At 41.1% G+C, this 20,379-nt stretch overlaps 1 long non-coding RNA gene across 1 annotated transcript in view; it reads right to left on the bottom strand.

Moving 5' to 3' along the window:
* Window positions 1–259: 259 nt before the first annotated feature.
* The window catches only part of LOC108519089 (uncharacterized), a 52,707-nt gene continuing 32,587 nt past the window's right edge, over window positions 260–20,379 (bottom strand). Inside the window, exon 3 of the long non-coding RNA XR_001882520.1 lies at window positions 260–420. This is a non-coding gene — a long non-coding RNA (uncharacterized LOC108519089). The remainder of the gene's footprint in view (window positions 421–20,379) is intronic.

Raw genomic sequence — 20,379 nt, forward strand, 5'->3', positions numbered from 1 at the left:
TCAGTTTTCCCACTTTAAAATGAGCTTTGCAAACCCCACCCTCAGACTGCACCAAAGCAATATGTAAATATAAATACTGATTTTTATAAATTGCTATAATTGGAATCACTTTCATATCACCAAAACAACTTATGAAACAATCTGCTTCATATTTTCTCTTGATTTGCTAATCAACATCAACAGCTATGGCCTCCCCACATATTAGGCACCATTTGCCCCACTATTTTTTTCTGTTTTATTTTCCCTTTGATTTTCTCTTTCTTGTTTCCTGTTTACTTCCTCTTTGTTCTTCTGTTTCCATGTTGGAATCAATGGTCTTCTAATTTCCAGCTCAAGTCTAGAAGTCCCAGGGCTTTCTGTTCTCTGACATTCTGATCCATGAGGCAGTTTGGGCAGGAGGAGCCAGATCCCAGGCTCAGACTAGGGAAGAAGCATTGGATGTCTTAGGGAGGGAGAGGAGAGAGTACAGGCAGACGAGCTACAGCCATGTGAGGGTTTCGACTCAAGGATGGGATCCAACCACACTCCTGCCACCCTTCACGCTCATAACAGTTCCCCCATTGCCTAGAGGATGCCTCCCCAGCCCTCAGCCCACAGGCTCCTGCACTTCCCTGAGTCTCTGCCCCGTTCATCCTTGCCCCCAGGCTTCACACTCTCTAAACCACATTAGGTTCTCCAGAGTGGCTGCACTTCCTGGGTAAACGGAGCTCTTGATCTCCATCTCCTCTTAATTACTGCTTGGTCCTCCATCAGCTGTGACAGCCCTACCCCTGATCCTGAAAGACTGTCTTGACTGCAGACATGCATATGCACACACACATCTTTATACATTGAAAAGAGTACAGACCCCTTAACTACTGTGCATGCATCTGTGAATGTGCAGTGAGTGTTTTATCTCCAAATTTATGTCTCTGAATGTGGCCGTGTGTGTACATCTATACGTCCGAGAAAGGGCAGGGAGAGAAAAGAGAGATCTAATAATTTATTTTGAACTTGATCCTAAGGAACAGCCCTGTCTATTTTAACACCTCAGATTCACTAGCACATTTATAAGTTTTAGGGTCTCAACAGATATTGAAGGAATGAATGACTTGCCTCCACAGTCCGTACCTTCAATAAGAAGATACCTCTTCTGAATTCCCACAGCATCTTCTTCTCACTTCTACCCTATGGGCCAGTAAATTTGTCTGGCCGTCTGCTCCCACGCCTGCCTCCCTCCCTAGACTGTGAGTGCTTTGAGAACAGGACTATAGCTCATTTGTTTCTTCTGTTTACAGCATCCATCCCAGAGCCAGGCATAAAAGAGAAGCTCAAACTACAGATGCTCCTCAATCTACAATGAGGTTATGCCCAGATAAGGCCGTGATACCTTGAAAAATATCATGAGCTGAAAATGCATTTAGTACACTTAACCTATTGAGTTTCATAGCTTAGCCTAGTCCACCTTAAGTGAGCTCAGAACACTTACATTAGCCTACAGGTGGGCAAAATAACCTAAAACAAAGCCAATTTTATAGTAATGGATTTTGCAGGGGTTGGGGGGTATTTTGTTTGTTTGTTTGGGGTTTTTTTGTTGTTGTTGTTGCTGTTTTTTGAGATAGGATCCTACACTATTGCCCAATCTGGAGTGCAGTGGTGCGATTTTGTCTCATTGCAGCCTTGACCTCCCTGAACTCAGGTGATCCTCCCACACCAGCCTCCCAAGCAGCTGGGATTACAGGCACGACCACCACTCCCAGCAAATTTTTGTATTTCTTGTAGAGACGGGGTCTTGCCATGTTGCCTAGGGTGGTCTCAAACTCTTGGGCTCAAGTAATCTGCCCTCCTCAGCTTCCCAAAGTGCTGGCATTATAGGCATGAGCCACCACACCCAGGTCAAAAGTAATAATATATTTTATATTAACATATATTTATAATATAATACGATATAACATATAATAATGTTGTTATAAAGAATTATGAATCAAAACTCAAAGTACAGTTCCTATTGAATAGTTTCTATGTTGACTTAAGTCATAAATCCCAACTGTACCCATGGTGAGTCGGGGACCATCTGCAGTTACTGATGAATAAGCATGAATGTGTACAAGGCCCCAGCAATGGGCATTTGCTCTAAGAGCCCATAAAAGTCCTTCTTGTTAAAATATCTCCTCCCAGTTTGTCACACATTCTGGGGCAAGGAGTCTTCCCAGTCCCTCCCCACTGCATCCGTATTCTGAAGATGGGTCCAATCAGCCGGGGCGTAGGCAGATATGACCAAGCCAGCAGGAGCTGGAGATAAAGCGTGCCTCCGAGGGCACCTGTGAGGGATGAGGTGAGTGGAGTCCTGCCGCTGCCCTCCTGAGCGATTTTTATCTCCAAATATAATGTAATGAGATGTGATAATCAACACATTACATGGGGAAACAAATCATTCCTTCTCCCAACTGCTGTCTTGCTCACACTGGCTGCTATAAAAGCATGAAACAAATGTAACCTTTTCAACCAAACCACATTTTAAAACTAAGTGGATACTTTTAAAATGTTAAATGATACTAACCAAAGAATATTAGCATTTTCTCAAAATAGCCAACAGCGGCTGCTTAATAGCATTCGGGTATATTTGGGGAAAGAAAAGAAAGAACGAAAGAAAGAAGAAAGCAAACGCAACGAACGAAAGGAGGAAGGAAGGAAGGAAGGAAGGGAAGGAAGGAAGGAAGGAAGGAAGGGAAGTAAGAAAAAAGAAAGAAAGAAAGAAAGAGAGAGAGAGAGAGAGAGAAAGAAAGAAAGAAAGAAAGAAAGAAAGAAAGAAAGGAAAATGCAGAAGGAACGGTGGAACGGTGCTTTCACTATCAGTCCTAAAAAAAAGTCCTATTTTAAGTTCCTTTCTTGGTTGGAACTGGACTATTTTGTCTTCAGTTTTATTAATATTAAAAAAATAATAATCAGACCAGTCCTCATCTTCTTTTTCTCTGAAGTCTCCAAGTGTCTTTTAGGCCAAGTACACAGGATAACAGGTCATAACATTTTTTGCAAATGCAGTCCAATTAGCACCAAATGGGGGGAAAATGAATCAAAAGTATGGAGGATGGGAAAACAAACAGGGCTCTTGCCACGCTAGGGTGTTAGCATTATTTATTTAACCGCAACACCCCCACTGAGAGCAGCTCCATTTTCAAAGTCTTTCCAATGAGGAAGAAGACAATTTATTTTGGCAAATTTTATCATAAAATAGCCCTACATCCTTTAGCCTTCTGCCTACTACAACCAGAACACAATTGGATCCACCGTTCATTGCCCTGGTCTTAAAGGGAACAAAGAAAGCATCCACACTGAATTTGGATAAGGAAGCAGGCTCAAGTGATAATTTCAAGATCACACAAAGTGAAGATCATCTGGTTTAGGGCTTTGCCACTGCAGCAGCATCGTTACTATCAAGGGTTTTTTTCAGAAATGAAGTTCCCACGTACACTTGAGTGTCAACTCGATCCCACCAAGACTGTGGGGCTCAGGGTCCACGGAGGTGTTTCCTACCTGCCCATAATGCAATATGCAGTTCAGACTGGAGATCAAAACAACTGTCAGGGCCAAAGGGTGTCATCTTGAGCTTCCACAGCCCTCCTTTTATTAAAGGTAGCATACAGTTTACTCCAACAGACCCACTGCCTCTTTTTTTTGGAGGCATCAAAATTACAGTTGCCATTTCCAGGCTGGGTCTAAATATATCTATCAAAACACTCTCTGAGGTACACCAACTGGAGACTTTATGAACACAACAGGACTGCTTGCAAATGAATGAGGAATGAACCCACAGCCCAGAGTGGCTTCTCCCTGAAGGTCACCCAACGTCAACCTAACCATGAGGCAGATCATGGACTCAGAAGGATCTGATCAAAGGCGCAGTTCTTCCTCCTTGATACAAGATAATCAAGATTCTCTACACGTGGTGCAAGTCCTGCTGTGTCTCTCTGGAAGTTGTCAATGTTCTTGTTCCACACCCTCTGCACCTCTGTGCTGACATGCGCTTATGCTTGGGTAGGACTCCTCAGTCTGTTCTGCAAAACATCTGGAATCCTTTGGATCCACCAATGTGGAAAGTTCCTTTTCAGTGCTCTGTCTTCAGTAGCTATTTCCTGGGGAGGAGTCTTTCTTCATTATAGTTTACAAAAGTCAACTTGCTGGCTTATGGTCAACCAAGAGATGTCTCCTCTCTGTCATGTTGATACGCTTTGCCCTGCACCCTGCGCCCTGCACCTCCCCTTGCTGCTATGAAGGAAGGAAAGTCTTAGGTGCTTTCTGTGCAGAAGGGTTATTGGGGTTAATAAGAGCCATTGTCCCCTCCTATCCCTCATCCAAAACCACACAGAACATGACATGAATAGCCTGGCACTTGCTTACTGCTTCCCCCTGCCTGCCTGCTTAGTGACTTCAGTGTCCAGTTCCATACAGGCCACATACTCCAAAAACAACAACAACATAGGATTCAGAAGAACAAGAGTTCTTTTCCATATCAGCTTTGTCCTGCATTTCCCCAGAAGTATCATGGACAACCCTGCCTAGAAAGGTAAATAGAAAAAGAAGACCAGGAGTGCTCTATAGCCACAGACAGGCTGAAGCCACACACACACCCTTGCTCTTTGGAGGTCCACAACTCCAATAAGAAAGCACTGAGCCCATGACCCCAAACTGCAGTCAACCCAGGATCTCAGTTCCACATCCGCTCCCTCTCCTCTTGTGCAGAAGCACTTAATAAATGTCAGATTTCATGATCAGACATCATGTCACATCCATTCAGGGCCTCTTCCTTTCTCCAACCCAAGCTAAGAAATCATCCCAGCTACTCTGTCCCACATACACGCTTCTACCACACCATGCACACTATGCCCCGGAGTGTCCCACTCATCAGCTGCCCTGTCTGTTTCCACACTGCTTGGTGAATTCCTTGTGCAGTATCTCTTTCTTCTTCCTTCCCTCCCTCCCTTCTTTCATCTCTTCAATTATTCATTAACTAAAAATAGACTGCTATCCTGTGGCATGGCAGGCACTGTTTTGAGATTTGGGGGTAGAGTAGTGAAAAGGACAGATGGGCTCCACCCTCATGGAACTAATATTTTAGCAGAAGGAGAGCAGGGCATGGTAAAAAGCGATTGAGTTATGGACTCGAAAAGTAATAAATATAAATGCAATTCCTAATTCTGTAATTTACTAAAAGCAGCACTGAGGCAAATTACATAATAGCCTTCATTCTTGGGTTCCTGTTGAAGTAGAAACGATTGTACCTGCTCTATAGGTTTATGATGAGAGTTAACTTGAATAACGTTTATAAGACAACTGACACACAGTAGGCGCTCAATAGATGTAATTATTTTTATCATAGAGCCCACTGTCTTAAACAATGGTGTCAAAACGTTTTTGGAACCAATAAGATGCTTTCCCTATATATGTGCATATATTTCATATTGTAAATTATAGGTATGTGTAAATATTAGCCTATATATAAATTTTTAAAGAAAGTTTAATTTTTTTCTTATGTTTTAGATAAAAATAAATATAAACAGAATCTTGAATATGTCTAAATCATTTTAGGTACCCCAATGAGCAATCACTTCACTTTTAAGATCATCAGTAGGAAATGTAGGCTTCAAGGTTATTGATGAGTGCAGTTTCACAGGAAAAGAAGCACCTTCCAAAACTCCATGCTTTTCATCACCCTCTCGGGAGCGGCATGATGATAACGATATTGCCGAATTCACAGAAGAGAAACTGAAATGGCTAACAAACTTTTGAGATGAAGCTCAGCCTCATTAGGAACCAGAGAATTGCAAATTAAAATGATGAGATACTCTTTCTCAAACATCAGACTGGCAAATATGAAAAAGTCTTCAAATACCAAGTACTGGCAAGGGTGCAGGAGACAGGAATTCCCAGCTATCACTAGTGGGTTCGTCAAACAATTGGTAACATCTTTTATTAGAACAATTGTCAATTTCTACTAAAGTTGAAATTGTCAATACCATGTACCCTAGCAATTCTATTTCCAACCCTTATGTCCTAGATAAGGGCTTATTCAATTTCTTATTTTTTTTTTTTGTCATGGACCCTGTCAGATTTCATGATCAGACATCATGTCACATCCATTCAGGGCCTCTTCTCTTCTCCAACCCAAGCTAAGAAATCATCCCAGCTACTCTGTCCCACATACACGCTTCTACCACACCATGTAAATATAAATATACATATATGCTTATAAATATACATATATGCGTAAATGTTTGTATGTGTTTGTATATGTGTGTGTATATATACATCACATTTAAATATATATGTATACAATAAAATACACAGTATTGAAATGGAAGCCAATTGTACTGAAAACGTCTATAAATGTTTAAAAAACAAATCTTTGATATTGTAACATATGTGTTACTTCTTAACCTGTTAAAATAGAGATCTAGTAACATTCACACAACTACTGTAATTTTGAAGTGCCGACGCTCCTGAATAATATTTGAGATATCTTCAACAACTGTAATGTGATCTGCAGTTGTACTTTCCATTGCTTTCAAAGCCACGGGGCTGCTAATGCTACTGAAGTTGGTTGTCTGCATTCAGAGTCAGAGGAAATACCGAATTTCAGGTAAATGTTGAAAAACATAGATTTTTTTTTCTTTTTTTAAGCCCTGAACCCCCTAATTGTTACCCTGACCTACAGAAGCCTTCCACAAATACTCAAGAAGGCGTAAACAAGATGTCCATTCCAGCACAGTTTGTGAGCATTAAAAGCTGAAAATAGCCAGTGATATGAATGGATAAATAAATGTAGCATATTCATAAAATGGGATATTGCAAAGCAGGTAAAAGAGATTAAACTGTGCACACAGAACTCTCAAACATACTGCTGAGGGTATAAAGCAAGGTGCAAAACAAAAGCTCTTCCATTTGTGTATGTATTAAACTATGGCACAAGACAATGCTATTTACCACTTACTATGAAAAATATGTTGTTTATGGATTTTCTTGTAATTGTGCATTAAAGTGTAGACCAAAAGGATTCACAGGAAATGCCTGATAATTGTTGCCTTTGGGGAAGGAGGGAGAAATTTTAGAGCCATGAAGGATAAAAAAGTGACTTGAACTCGTACTTATATGTATTCCAGACATAAAATGGATAATTAGATAGATAGAGAGATAGATGACAGATAGAGAGACAGATAGATGATAGATAAATAGATGATAGGTAAGGAATAGATAAACAGATAAATGATAGATAGATAATAGATGATACAGAGACAGAGACATACAAGAGATAGATAGATGACAGATGAAAATAGATGGATGATAGATAGGTAGAGGGATGGATAGATAGATAGATGATGGATACATAGAGAGACAGAAAGGTGGATAGAACAATAGATTACAGATAGAGACAGATTGAAGGAGACAGATGATGGATAGGTAAATAAATAGATGACAGATAGATGATTGACAATAGATAGATAGATGATAGAGAGAACGATAGATAGATGGCAGATAGATAGGCAGAGATAGATATGTAATAGATAAATAGATGATAGCTAGCTAGAGAGATAATAGAGAGCTATATGGAGAGATGACAGACAGAGACAGAGAGAGATGATAAAGAGATAGATGACAGACAGACAGAGAGATAGGGACCTAGAGAGAAAGATAACAGATAAATAGATGATTGATAGATAGATACAGAGATTAAATTCTAGATGTTGGGTATATTTACCATTTCCAAAATTTGAATATTTATGTATGTGTGCATGCATTTATATGTATATATGATATGCATATATGTATATGTATGTATATATTTCTGCTCATCAAGAGTTCCAAGAGGATCATCCCCATGGCAATATTTTCTCAATGATAAGACTGTTCTTAAACAACTACCTAGAGCTTCTTTAAACTGTAATAACATAAGGAAGAAAAGAAAATATAGATGCATAAAATTTATTGCTTTGATATCCAGTTTTCCATAATCTTAACATAATTTTAGAATAATATTATAAGCCAGAATTATTAGCAACAATACTTAGTAAGGTTCATTTTTATAACTCCATGATAAATTAGTTGCTCTTTTAATAAACATTGATGCAATATGGAGAGATGTAAATATACAAGTCAGGAAGAAAATAAAACACCTCAGTATTTAGTAATACATCGGAAAAGCAGGTTTGGGTTTTACTGATAATGTATTTGTAATGTTGCAGATGGCATCAACCTTGGGAAATGGCCTGGGGAGTCCCCTGGTCTATCACAGCCATGGTGCCAGGCAGTGCCTCTCTTTGAATTGTTCTCATTACTTTGCTTCAAAGTAAAATTTGGTGCCTGCTGTTGCAAAGGTTTATCACAAATATCTCAAAAACCACACAAGATAATGCAGGTGAGGAATAAATCTTTGGAATAAAACAATATGGGGAGATTATGAAAAAGTTATTTCCAGTCATAAAAAAAAGTCAACCCGAATAGAGGGAGCAGGGTCTGGGTGGAGCACTGACCAGGGCATCAATGCTGCTGGTTTTAGAACATTCCGGCAGACTCCAGCACTGTGACTGTGACTCTCTGTGTCAGTCTGCTGCAATGCACAGGCTCCCAAAATCCCAGTGTCAGAGAGGACCTTAGATAACACATTATCTACACGCCTCCAATACTGGGATGAAATCAACAATGATGATAATGATGATGACAACTAAAGACTGTAATGTGCCAGTCACTGTTGAAGCACCTTCCATTTTTTAAATAGTCTGGCCAAGACACATCTGAGTCACTGCTTGCATATCTCCAATGACGGGGAGCTCATCACCTACTGGCAAAGTTCATTTTATCTTTGGAGAACTCTGGCTGGACGGCTTTATGTCCAGCTGAAAACAGTGTCCCTTGGCTTCCACCCAACAATCCTCCTTCTGTCCCTAAGGACCAACACCCTCCTTTGTGATCTCTCTTTGCATATTTGAAGTCCACCGTCATGTCTTCTCCAAGACTTCCCTTCACACTAACTCCAGTGACAATCCTTTTGCTTGCACCAGCATTCCCATAGGTCCTGTCGCTATCTCCATGCCTCTCCAAGGAATTGTACTTGGCCACTTCTTATTTAAGAAACCCACACTGAATGCATAACCTAGATGTGCTCTGACCAGCATAACAATCCTTCCCCGTTCAAGGTACGTTACTTGCATCCATGCAACCTGACTTCAGTTTTGTATTCTTGGAAGCACCCTATGTTATATCCATCCACAAGTAGAGATTGTGTGGAAGACAATTAGGGAAAATGACACTGGATAATGCTGTCAGAACTCCTAAGATGCCACCTTAACATTCCTGGGCATCATCCTCAAGTCATGGAATTCCACTGACTCTTCTAACAGAAGAGTAACAGCATAATCAAATGCTGATGGTAAAGATACTGCTCAATTCACAGAAGAGAAACCTCATGTACAGTAGTTACTTAGCTAATGTCTGTTGGATGGGTGAGTGGATGGATGGATGAATGGATGGGTAGATGGGTGAATAGAGGGATGCATAGATGGAAGAGTGCAGAACAGGCCTGGAGAAGGTAAGAGTGGGGAGCAAGGAAGCCAGGCAGATCATGTTCTAGGAACATGAAACTGTAGACAAGGAGTGCCTGGCCAGGTTCATGACAGGGAGACTTGAGAGATCTCACACTCTGGGGTCAGCAGAATGACTGTGGAAGTGTGCTGAAAATACCAACTCCCAGACCCTGCCCTGGATCTCTAGGTGGGGCAAGGGCACCTGCATCTTAACAAGCTCTCCTGTTGAGTCACAGTGGAGAACCACAGGGCTCTAGAAACATAGGGAGGAGGATTTCGTGATGAAGAAGAAACATGAGTGATAAAGGAGGAGGGAGCTTGCAAATGAATCTGGGACATTTAGCCCTGGAAACTGGATAGGAAAGCTTGCTAATATAAGAACTGAGGAGACAAAGGAGAAGAGGCAAGATTGAAGGGGAAGAAAATTATTTTTCCTTTTTCATGCTGAGTTTGCATGATCTGTGGGACTTCCAGCTAGAGACATCCAGCAGATGCTTAGAAAACAAACCTGGAACTCAGTTAGATGAGATCTATTTGGAGGTGAATTTCTTTTAAATCTATAGAATATAGCCTCTCTTTTTCAAATTTAAATTCAAAATACCATCTTTGAACTATTTAAATCCAAATTCTCAATTGGGATGAAGGTTCAAAAAAAAAAAGAAAACCCCACCTGTTTAAGTCAGATGCTAAAATGACTAATATAAAGTCACTTTTGACTTTAAACTTTTAAATAACTTTCTATTTTTAAAAAAATTGCCTTCAAGGAGTGCAAGTGCTTACACACAACAGGCAGTCGATGATAGTGGGTATTGAAATATCAATGTGTTTTTTCACAGGTGCTGAAAAATAAATACAAGTCATGAAAAAAGTAATGAATCAACTTGAAAACCCAGTGGGATGTTAACCTCCTGGAGTAATAATAGCACACTCTCTGTCAGGGCAGACTGCACGTTAGAAAGGTATTTGCACCCAACTTTGTTCCCGTGAAAAGCCTCGAAGTACTCAGTAATAAGAGCTGCTGGCAGGATCCTGACAATCTTTAAAAATATCTACCCTCTGAAAGAGCTTGTCATGCCGGAGTTATCTCTTCTAGAGACAGCTGTTGAAAGCACTGATGGGCACAGGCTGCATAGGAAAACCTGGAGTAATCCAGAGGAAAGTGGTGTGGGGAGAGGGCCCTTATCACTGCTGAGGCAGACCTCCACACCAAGAGACCAAGGAGACCAGCACTGCCATTTCTATATTTAGAGATGGATATGGACAGAAGTGCTTTGGCCTTTTCAATTTTATTTGCTCTGAAGAAAGGTGCAAGAGGATATTGTTAGGTGGGTTGAGTGGTGGCGTTATTCGTTTTGGAAGTCACCTAAAATCTATTGTCCCCTCTTTCAAGGAAGCACCTCAATGTACTTGAGTGTCTAAGGATTGTCCCACCCTGCTGGCTGCATCAGGCTTGTGGGATCATGAAGAACCAGTTGTTGGGACTTCTATCTTGAGAATCTTGTGTATCCCCAGCACCTTGGGCAAGACCTGGTGTATAGTAGTTATTTAGCTAATGTCTGTTGGATGGGTGGGTGGGTGGATGGATGGACAGATAGATGGGTAGGTGGGTAGATGGATAGATGGATGAGTGGGTGGATGGATGAACGCATTGGTGGATGGGTGGATAGAGGGATGCATGGATGGATGATAGGGTGGGTGATGGATGGATGGATGGATGGATGGATGGATGGATGGTTGGATGGATGGATAAATGAATGGATGACAGAGTGAGTGGATGGATGGATGGAGGCATGAATGAATGAACGAATGAATGAATGAATGAATGAATGAATGAATGAATGAAATGAGCTGCCTTGGAACATAAGGTTAGAATGGCCAAAGTGCTTAGATCTGAAGGTTGAGCTTGGCTACCGTGAAATCTATAATAAACAAGGTTTATAAAGACAATCGGTATTTTCCAGGAACTACCTAAGCAAAAAAGTTAAGAAATAAGGTTTGAGAGCCATGACAGTTAAAGGCTTTGACATTGTCCCTGCCTTCTATTTTGCACTCCTGTCTGGTTCTCCTAGAGCCAAGCGCTAATCTGGAATCCATAAGATTCTAGATTTTTGCACAAATTTTTAAGTTAGCCTGTATTATACTCGCACAGATTTTTAAGTTAGCCTGCATTAGTTCAACTTTTAAAAGGGCATCAAACTAGCAGTCTCTGGTAGAATTTCTTTCAACTTCTTACTGCAGTCATTCTGAACACAGAATAGTAATAGCAAGGGAGATATGCATTTTTGCGCTCCTACATTTTTGATCCAGTCAGTATGATAAAGGCTTGGCACAATTTTTACTTGAGGCTGACAGCTCCACAAGGGTGTTATTATCAAAATCATTAGTCCACTGAAGAGAAATCAGAGTCTCAGAAACATGGGAGAAAACAAAAAATCTCACCAAATCCTCATTTACAGTTAGGAACTGGAAACTCTGGCCAAAATAAGGCTGAGTGCAAAACTTTGGGGCAGGACTAAACATTGCCATTCTTAGCTTGCCTTTACTGTGCCACTGCTGATAAAGCAAATCCACTTACCTGAGGTTAGGAAGAAAGCCCCTGCACCCACCCTCCAGGGGCCTCTGGGACAGAAATACAAGATCTGTCCAAAGTGGAAGCCACACAGCTCTTTCATTTTAGTATCAACACAACTTTGAGCAGCAATCTCCCTGCCTTTTCTTGCTCTCTCTCCCTCCATTAGTTGTCTTTGCACTCTAAAGAGGAGAGGCATCAGGACAGCAGGCTCCACCTCAGTGTATTTAGATGTAAAATGGGAACACAGAAACCTTTCTCTCAGAATTTTTGAGCATTCATAGGACTTGTATAGGTAGAGCACTTCCCACAGTACAGTCCACATCATAGACTCAAAAGAGGTCAATTATTCCCACTGTTACCATTCATATTATTATTTTCTAGCTTTTAAGAGACTATAACTCTCAGAAATCATGTGAGTCAAATCCAAGACACTCAGTGGTCACATGGCAGGTCCTGGAAGACGTGATCTTCATCATTGAGGCACATCAAGTAGAAACAGAGGGTGGAAGGTCCTGGTAGCAGTGTATGCTGGAAATGATCATTTTCCACACAATCTGTGTGCTGAGTGTCAGCCCATATGGGACTGTGAAAAGGAGTATGTGAGCACACAGTCTCCCTGGATGACTCATTCCATAGCATGTGGTGGGCTAGAGGCCAGATTCTGCAATCTTGGCTAGATGGTCAACCTCAGTCAAGCTCTCCAGCTTTGCCAGCTCTCGGTGTCCTCATCTACAAAATCCCTGATGACAGATCATGCTTCCCTGGCAGGGTGGTTTGAAGAATAAAATGAGCTCATGTATGTAAAGCACTTAGCACATTGACTGTCATGTGTTAATCTTTGACAATAGGTAGTGTTGTTATTTCTGTTGCATTTATCCATATCATTACTATAGAAGACACTTGACGTTGAGGAGCTCAACTTACATATAATTTATGAACTGGGAAATGCAGAACACATGTCTTGTATTTGGTCAGCCCAGGGTCTAGAGAGCTCACTCCTCATATGAGGATGAGTCAACAGGAAAAGGAGCTGCTGAAAGAACAACACTGCACAAGAAAGGAGGAAGAAAACAGTAGTTTCAATAGCCAATGAAAGCTCAGGACACAGAGAACAATTTAATGTTGAAATTTTTAAAAAAGAAAATTATCTGGCATTATTGGACATCTTCAGCAGGGACCAGCCAGAAGTCAGGAGTAAGAACAACGTCAAAATCAAATGACAACTAAATAAGAAGAAAAAGAAGATAAATTTGGTGAGGAAGGATTGCCTGAGCACTAAAGATGCTATATGGAAGGTTTTAAAGAGAGGAACCAGCATTGTAAAAAGTAAAATCAGTGACGTGCAAAGAAAATTTGACTAGATCTTTTAGACTTCAGACAAAAAGACAAAGAATTGTAAATAATTATATGATGAGAGAAAGTAATGAAAACGAGAAAAATGTTGGACCTCTCGAGTTAAAGCTGACCATGCATAAGAAGTCAGGCCCACAGGAACAGAAGGGACAACTGGATTCAGAAGATGCCAGGGCATTGCATTCAGAAAGCCAGTCTGATTTAGAGGGAGGAAAACCAAAGAAAAGAGAGGCTAATGGCAAAAATGACTACTTAAAAGGAAAAGAAAAAAATGAATTATACAAGCATCCAAGCAAACAATGTAGATCACTCAAGACGGAGTAAAGCTCAGGATAGAGTCTACCTCTTTTGAGATTACATGACCAGAGATCATGAGCCAGCCTCCACATAAATTTAAGGAGCAAAATTTGTGACCTAACAGTGTTATACCCAGCAAAATTATCTTTCACGTGTGAATGAAATAGAGAGTCATTTATTCTCAGCTAGGTAAGGGGTCAGGACATATATCAATACAAGCTTGTTTCTGAAAATTTAGTTAAAAATTTATGCTAAACTATGGCGATCAATCAAAATTAAAGACTGAATGATAGTATTTAAGAACAGACAATAAGCATTAAAGACAGTAAACCCTAGAGTGAGCTCCAAATTGCTTTTGAATTTTGGCCACAGACCTATGAAGACTGTGTGAGATGAGCCCTGTTATTGCTGAAAATTATATAAATGGAATTTTTCAGAAAAGCAATTTGGCAATTTCTATCACAAGCCTTAAACTATCTATATATATTGACTGTATTAATCTATTCTATTTCTATTAATCCATTAATCCAAATCCATCAAATTTCATTTTAAGAGAAATAATAAAATTGCCTTCAAAGATTTATGACTGCAGTGTATTTATTTCCTCTCTGTCAATAATATTATAAGGTAAATATTTCTAAAAAACGTCCAACAAAATAAGAAAAGTTTATGAATATATGACCATATGATAACTTTGTTTCTTTAAAAAATTGACACACTATTCTCATGATATAAATCGCTGTGTAGAAAAATACAGTAAAGAACAAAACTGTAGAATTATATTTAATTTTAAAATATACTGATAGCTATTGATAGGTAGGCAACTATTCAGATACATGCATAGGACAAAATAAAGAAAATGAACAAAATATTAATCTGTCTAGTGAAATAGGAACAATGTTTTCTATGTCTGCTTTTATTTTAAAAAAATTCTGTAGTCAATTAGGGTGTAGAGAAATTTTTGAAATTTCTACAATGAAATTTCAGGCAAGGCATGGGAAACATGGAGATGAAATTTCCTACCATGAAATTTAGAAACCACAGAGAGTAACAAAAAAAAGTAAATAGATAAATAAATAAATAAATAAATAATATGTTTTAAAGGAAGCACAGCACAGTGGTCCCAGCTTCAGAATCTACAGGGGAATGAAGCACTGGAGAAGTACATTCAACTTCTTGCCTGCATTCGTGTAAGCATTCATTCTTCCACCCATTCATTCATCCATTCCCTACAGATCTATGGATCCGTAACTCCTGTCAGGTTCTAAGCTAAGCATGAGGAACACAGAGATGAAAATTCCAGATATGATTGTGGCCTTCGTGGAGTTTACAAACATGCAGCCTGGTCTACGCCAGTCATGAGGGAAAGTAAACACAAACAAGGCTGGTGGTAGCTACTGAGGGAATGAAGGACTGAGCCCATGGGCTTGTGGAGAAGAAGGACGTACCATGCCCGAGGACATAGCCGGGAGAAGCCCCATGCACTTCCTCACCAGGCCTTAGGCGTTCAGGCAGCAAGATGTGCTTTTCCAGGCATTTTCAAGTCTAATACCACATCGATTCCTCTTTTCAATATGGGGTCGGTGGTGTGGGTCCGGATGTTGTAGAAAATGAGGCTCAGATGTATTCATTACAGATGGGAAAACCAATGGCAAAGAGTTTGGTTTTTCCCCTGCACGTTCAACACAAGTCTACAGGGCAGGGAGAGCTGAAAACCAGGTCTCCAACCTTATGGTCTTGCTCATTCTTCGCCGCCATGTCCTCTTCCCATTCCCCTCCCGCAAGATCCAACTCAAAGTTCTCTTCTGCTGTGAGATCTTCTCAGCTTCCTCATGCAAGTTGGTCATGACCCCTCGGGGCTCTGAGTATTGGCCTCTAATGGTACACTCTTGACTTTCAACTACGTTATCTTTCATTTAACAAGTATTCAGGTAGGAAACTTTTATGACTATCTCCAACTGCAGTGGGAGATCCCTAGGTCAGGGGCTGGGTCCTTTCCCTCTTTTTAGTTTATTGATTCTAATCACTATTTATCTAGGCCATAGTAAAGACCCTGATAAATAAGTTTGAGTTCTGTTGGATTCACTGGAGTTAGTGAGGAGAAAAACACCCAAAGGACTATGAGGCTTATACATAAATTATTCATAACCACAAACAGTGACTGTCTGACTTCTCTTCCAACAGATAAGCTGACCTCAAAGATGTATCCTGTTTCCTTAACTGTTGTCTTTCTAAAGGCCCCTGCTTCCCTGCTCCTACTTCTAGAACCTTGTTGTTTCCCTAGATACAAAAGCAAGTCCCAAGATGGGTGAGGACAAGAATGAATATTTTTTTAATGCCCACTGAAGGCTAAGCATTGCAGCCTCTCAGTCATGCTCTGATTGAAAAAGGATTGTTCTTTAAGAGCCAAACAGAAACACACACACACACACACACACACACACACACACACACACACGAAACCTTGAAAAATAACCCATCCTATGTCACACACAAGTAGTAAAAGGAAGCAAAACTGAGATTAGAAACCAGGGCTGCCTTTCTCCAAAGCTTGTGTTCTTTTGATTAGGTGAGGACTTCCCAAGGAAAAGGCAGCTCTAGCTCCACACTGCATCGCTCTCTCTGTAAGTTAATAAAAAAGGAAGGGCCAGGCACGATGGCTCATGCCTGTAATCCCAGCACTTTGGGAGGCCAAGGCAAGCAGATCACCTGAGGTCAGGAGTTTGAGACCAGCCCACCGAACATGATGAAACCCTGTCTCTACTAAAAACACAAAAAATTAGCTGGACATGGTGGCTCACACCTGTAATTCCAGCTACTCGGGAGGCTGAGGCAGGAGAATCCCTTGAACCCAGGAGGCGGAGATCATGCCACTGCACTCCAGCCTGGGCAACAAGAGCAAAACTCTGTCTCAAAAAAAAAAGGAAGATGGAGAGAAAAGAGAGAGAGAACTTTCTTAACACATTCGGGCCTCCTTCCCAAGGCACCCACCCTACCACCAATCAGACAGAGCCAGGATGGGAGAGCCCTGACCACTCTCTGCCCTAGGGAGTGGCACAGCTCCACACCCTCTTCATTTTCCCATTCTGGTTGTCCCCTTGCCAGGACCCTCCCTGAGTGTGGGATGGGCAGGGGTGCTGAGAAGGGCTGGCGTGGCCTGTGGGAGTCCTCCCTGCCACACACCTGTGAGCTCTTCAGCCTCCTCCTGGTGACAGCTGCCTTAAACCTCAACTTTCACAGAGCCTGTTTTGTTTTGTTTTGTTTTGTTTTGTTTTGTTTTGCTGAAATTGCATTAAATAAAGACCTGGAAACACTGGTTGACAAAAATCTAAACATTTACCTCTTTCATGAATTTGCCAAAAGAGGCTCTAACCCTCCTGTTAAAACATTCACAAGTGCCTGCAGATGTAACCATGTCTCCTTCCGGAGTCAGCTCATCCGTGAGATTCCCTTGACCTCAGATAAAGTCTAAACACCTCACTTGGATCCACCAGCTCCTGCATCACCCTGCCTTGTAGTTCTCCAGCCTAACTGACCTTCATTCTGATTAAGTCCTTAGTTCATTATCCTCTTTTCCTTCCTTCCTTTGACTTTCCACCTTCCCTGACTTCCTACTTCCTTTTCTATCCTTCCTCCTTTCTTCTTCCCTTCCTCCCTCCCTCCCTTTCTTCCTCCTCTTCCTTTCTTCTTTCCTTCCTTTTTTCTGTCCTTTTTCCTACCTCTTTTTCTTTCTTCCTTTTTCCTCTTTTTTCATTTTCTTCCTTCCTTCTGTCTTTTTCTTCCTGCCTTTTGTTCATCACCCCACCCTCCATCTCTCTCTCTCTCCTTCCTTTCTTTCTACTTCCTTCCTAATAACTATTGATCACCTGTTCACTCCTGGGTTCTTAGTCAGGTGCTGTGGTGGCAGCCTCCCAGGTGAATAGGCTCTGTCTCTATTCCAGGTACCAACTCCACCTGAATAAAACCCTCTCATCCCTTAAATCCCAAATCAAATGTTAGGGTGTTTTGAGTTTGAGAGTCTGTTTGTTTGTTTTTTGTTTTTCTGTATTTTTGTTTTTTTGCTTGTTAGTTTTGGTTTTGTTCTAGACTCCTCCCCACTTTTCATCCTGTCCTCTTGGAGTTGGGGTGAGATGCCCCCTCATTATCAGCTTTTCCTGCCCTTCCTGTTGCCCTCCTCACCTCTGGTGGAGCCGTCTGCCACTTACCTGCATCCTCAACTAGAGTGCAAGCTGCTCCAGGCAAGGGCACTTGGTGTCCTTCATGACTGTGTTGCCCACAACTAGCTCTCCCCTTATACATCTGTGCCTTCCAAGACTTCCAGGCTCATGCTTAGGAAAGCATCCATTTCCTCTCAGAGAAAACAGAAGTCATAGGATAAGAAGATCCTCCACTTCCAGCTTCCAAATCTACATATGCCTGTATAGGCCTCCATTTTTCCTCCTGAGCTCCAGATCTGTATGCCCAATGGTCCACTTGGACTCTCCTCTGGGGCAGCCCACAGGCAACTCAAACTCAGATTCTCTAGGACAAACTCCTCATATTCCTCTTCAAACTGTCTCACCGGACGCTCTAGAGGTCTCATGAAACAGTCACCTAAACTGAAACAAACGAGTCAACCTTGAAGTGTCTTCCTTCCTCACCCCACATACCCACACAGCCACAGAATCATGTCGATTCTAGAACCTAACTTGATGCATGCCCTCCTCTGCCTCTCCATGGCCACCACTCTTCTCCATGTCTCTGTCATTACCTCGAGGAATTCTGAGCCTCCTACCTTGTTCCTCTGTCTCAGCTTTCTCTCTTGCCAGTCCATGTCTACACAACAGCCAGAGTAATCTTCTTAAAACATAAACCGGATGATGTCTTGCTAGCTAAAAATCCACAGATACCTTCCCATTGTCCCAAGGATAACGCTTAAATTCCTCGAAGAACCTACAAGGCCACTCAGATCCCAACCCCTGCATTCCTTTCTGGGTCCCCTTCAGTCCCTTCAGTCACTCCTCCATTGCACATTCTCCAGTTACACTGAACCTTCCATTATTGAAACTCACCTTGCTCTCTGTGGCCTCCAGCCTGTTACGGAAGTGGCTTTCTCTGCCTGGAATATTCTCCGCTCCCCCTCGCCCACTGCCTGGTTGGTGTGAATATCACCTCATTATCACACACCAGTCAAACTTGCCAGGCAATGCAGTGACTGGAACGCCTCCTCACATCCCCTGTCCCCACGGAAGCCTCAAGTGCCATGAGGTGGCCTCCCCCAACCCATCACAGCTCAGATGTTCCCCAGGATCTGCAGTCAGGATCAGGGAGGGTCCTGGTGCACCCCACTATCACTGCACTGGTAAATAACAGCAGCAACGACACCAGTCTGCAAAACCAACACATGCATATTTGATCTGTATAAACAGTGCATATAATATGACGTTTCTTTTCAAAACTCTCTAACCGCTCAGAAATTTAAATGAGAGCTGTACCACCCTTGGACTGGAGACTAATGAGGACATCATAAATATCTGATTAAAGTAAGGCCAAATTCTTGGGATTCTCACCTCACAAAATTTTGAGGAGCAACTGCTCAAAGATTTCTTGAATATCATAAGGACTTTGGGGAGACAGTAAAAGGCGGATTCCTTCTCAAGAAATTTTCCGAATGCTGCTGTTGCGTAGATGGCTGGCTGCTATTTCTCTTGAATATTGATGGGCATGAGGATCCCTCTGAGCTTTAAAATCATCTCTTGCCTTGGCCTCTTGGTCAATGGGCTTGTGTGTGTCATTAAGAGGAAGTGAGATGGGGAAAGAGTACAAATCAGACAACATGGCTCGTAGCCTGGCTAGCCCAGTTTCTGGTTCTGTCAACCTGGGAAGAGGGGTTGAGCATTCCTTGGCCCCAGTGTTTTCCTCTATAAATGATGAGAACATAAATGGTTGGCAAAGCAACAACAACTTTTGCGTACTAGAAATTGATAAAGAAAATGTAGTACATTGGGAATACTAGTTAACATGTCAGGCTAAAGAGCCTGATCACCTCAGGGAATTCTGTGTTGAGACTCTCCAGACAATACCATTGATCAGATTACAAAATGGAAAACCCCATTTGCAAAGTCATCTGTCTCAAAAGATTTAATTATGTTTATAACTTTAGTCCTATAGATCACACTTTTAATAGAAATGATATAATGCAAACTATGGAGAAAATAATTATTTGGAATATTTTTTATTATATACACTTTAAAAGAGTAAAAGTCCCAGAAGCAATCGAAACAGCTAATAATAGGGTCAAATAAATTATAACATATCCCACAAGAGATTACTGTGTAGAAAATAGTCATAAAGCAAAGTCTTTAATAGCAAGGTTACACACTTAACATAATGTTAAGTGAATATAGAGTACAAAATCAAGTAAACAAAAGTTTAAGTGAAACAAAGAATTAAAAAATTTTAAAACATCAAACTCTTAATAAGCTAAAAGAAATCGCCAAACTTTTATCTGTTCTCTAAATAGGAGAGGGATTCTTAAGACTTAAAACAAAGAAAAAATTACGGAAAAATTTAAAAATCAATTTTGCTACGTGAAAATATAAAATTCTGAAGTAAAATTTGTCA

This window comes from Rhinopithecus bieti, unplaced genomic scaffold, assembly GCF_001698545.2.
Source record: "Rhinopithecus bieti isolate Rb0 unplaced genomic scaffold, ASM169854v2 scaffold_41913, whole genome shotgun sequence".
In the NCBI taxonomy this organism is placed as follows: Eukaryota; Metazoa; Chordata; class Mammalia; order Primates; family Cercopithecidae; genus Rhinopithecus; species Rhinopithecus bieti.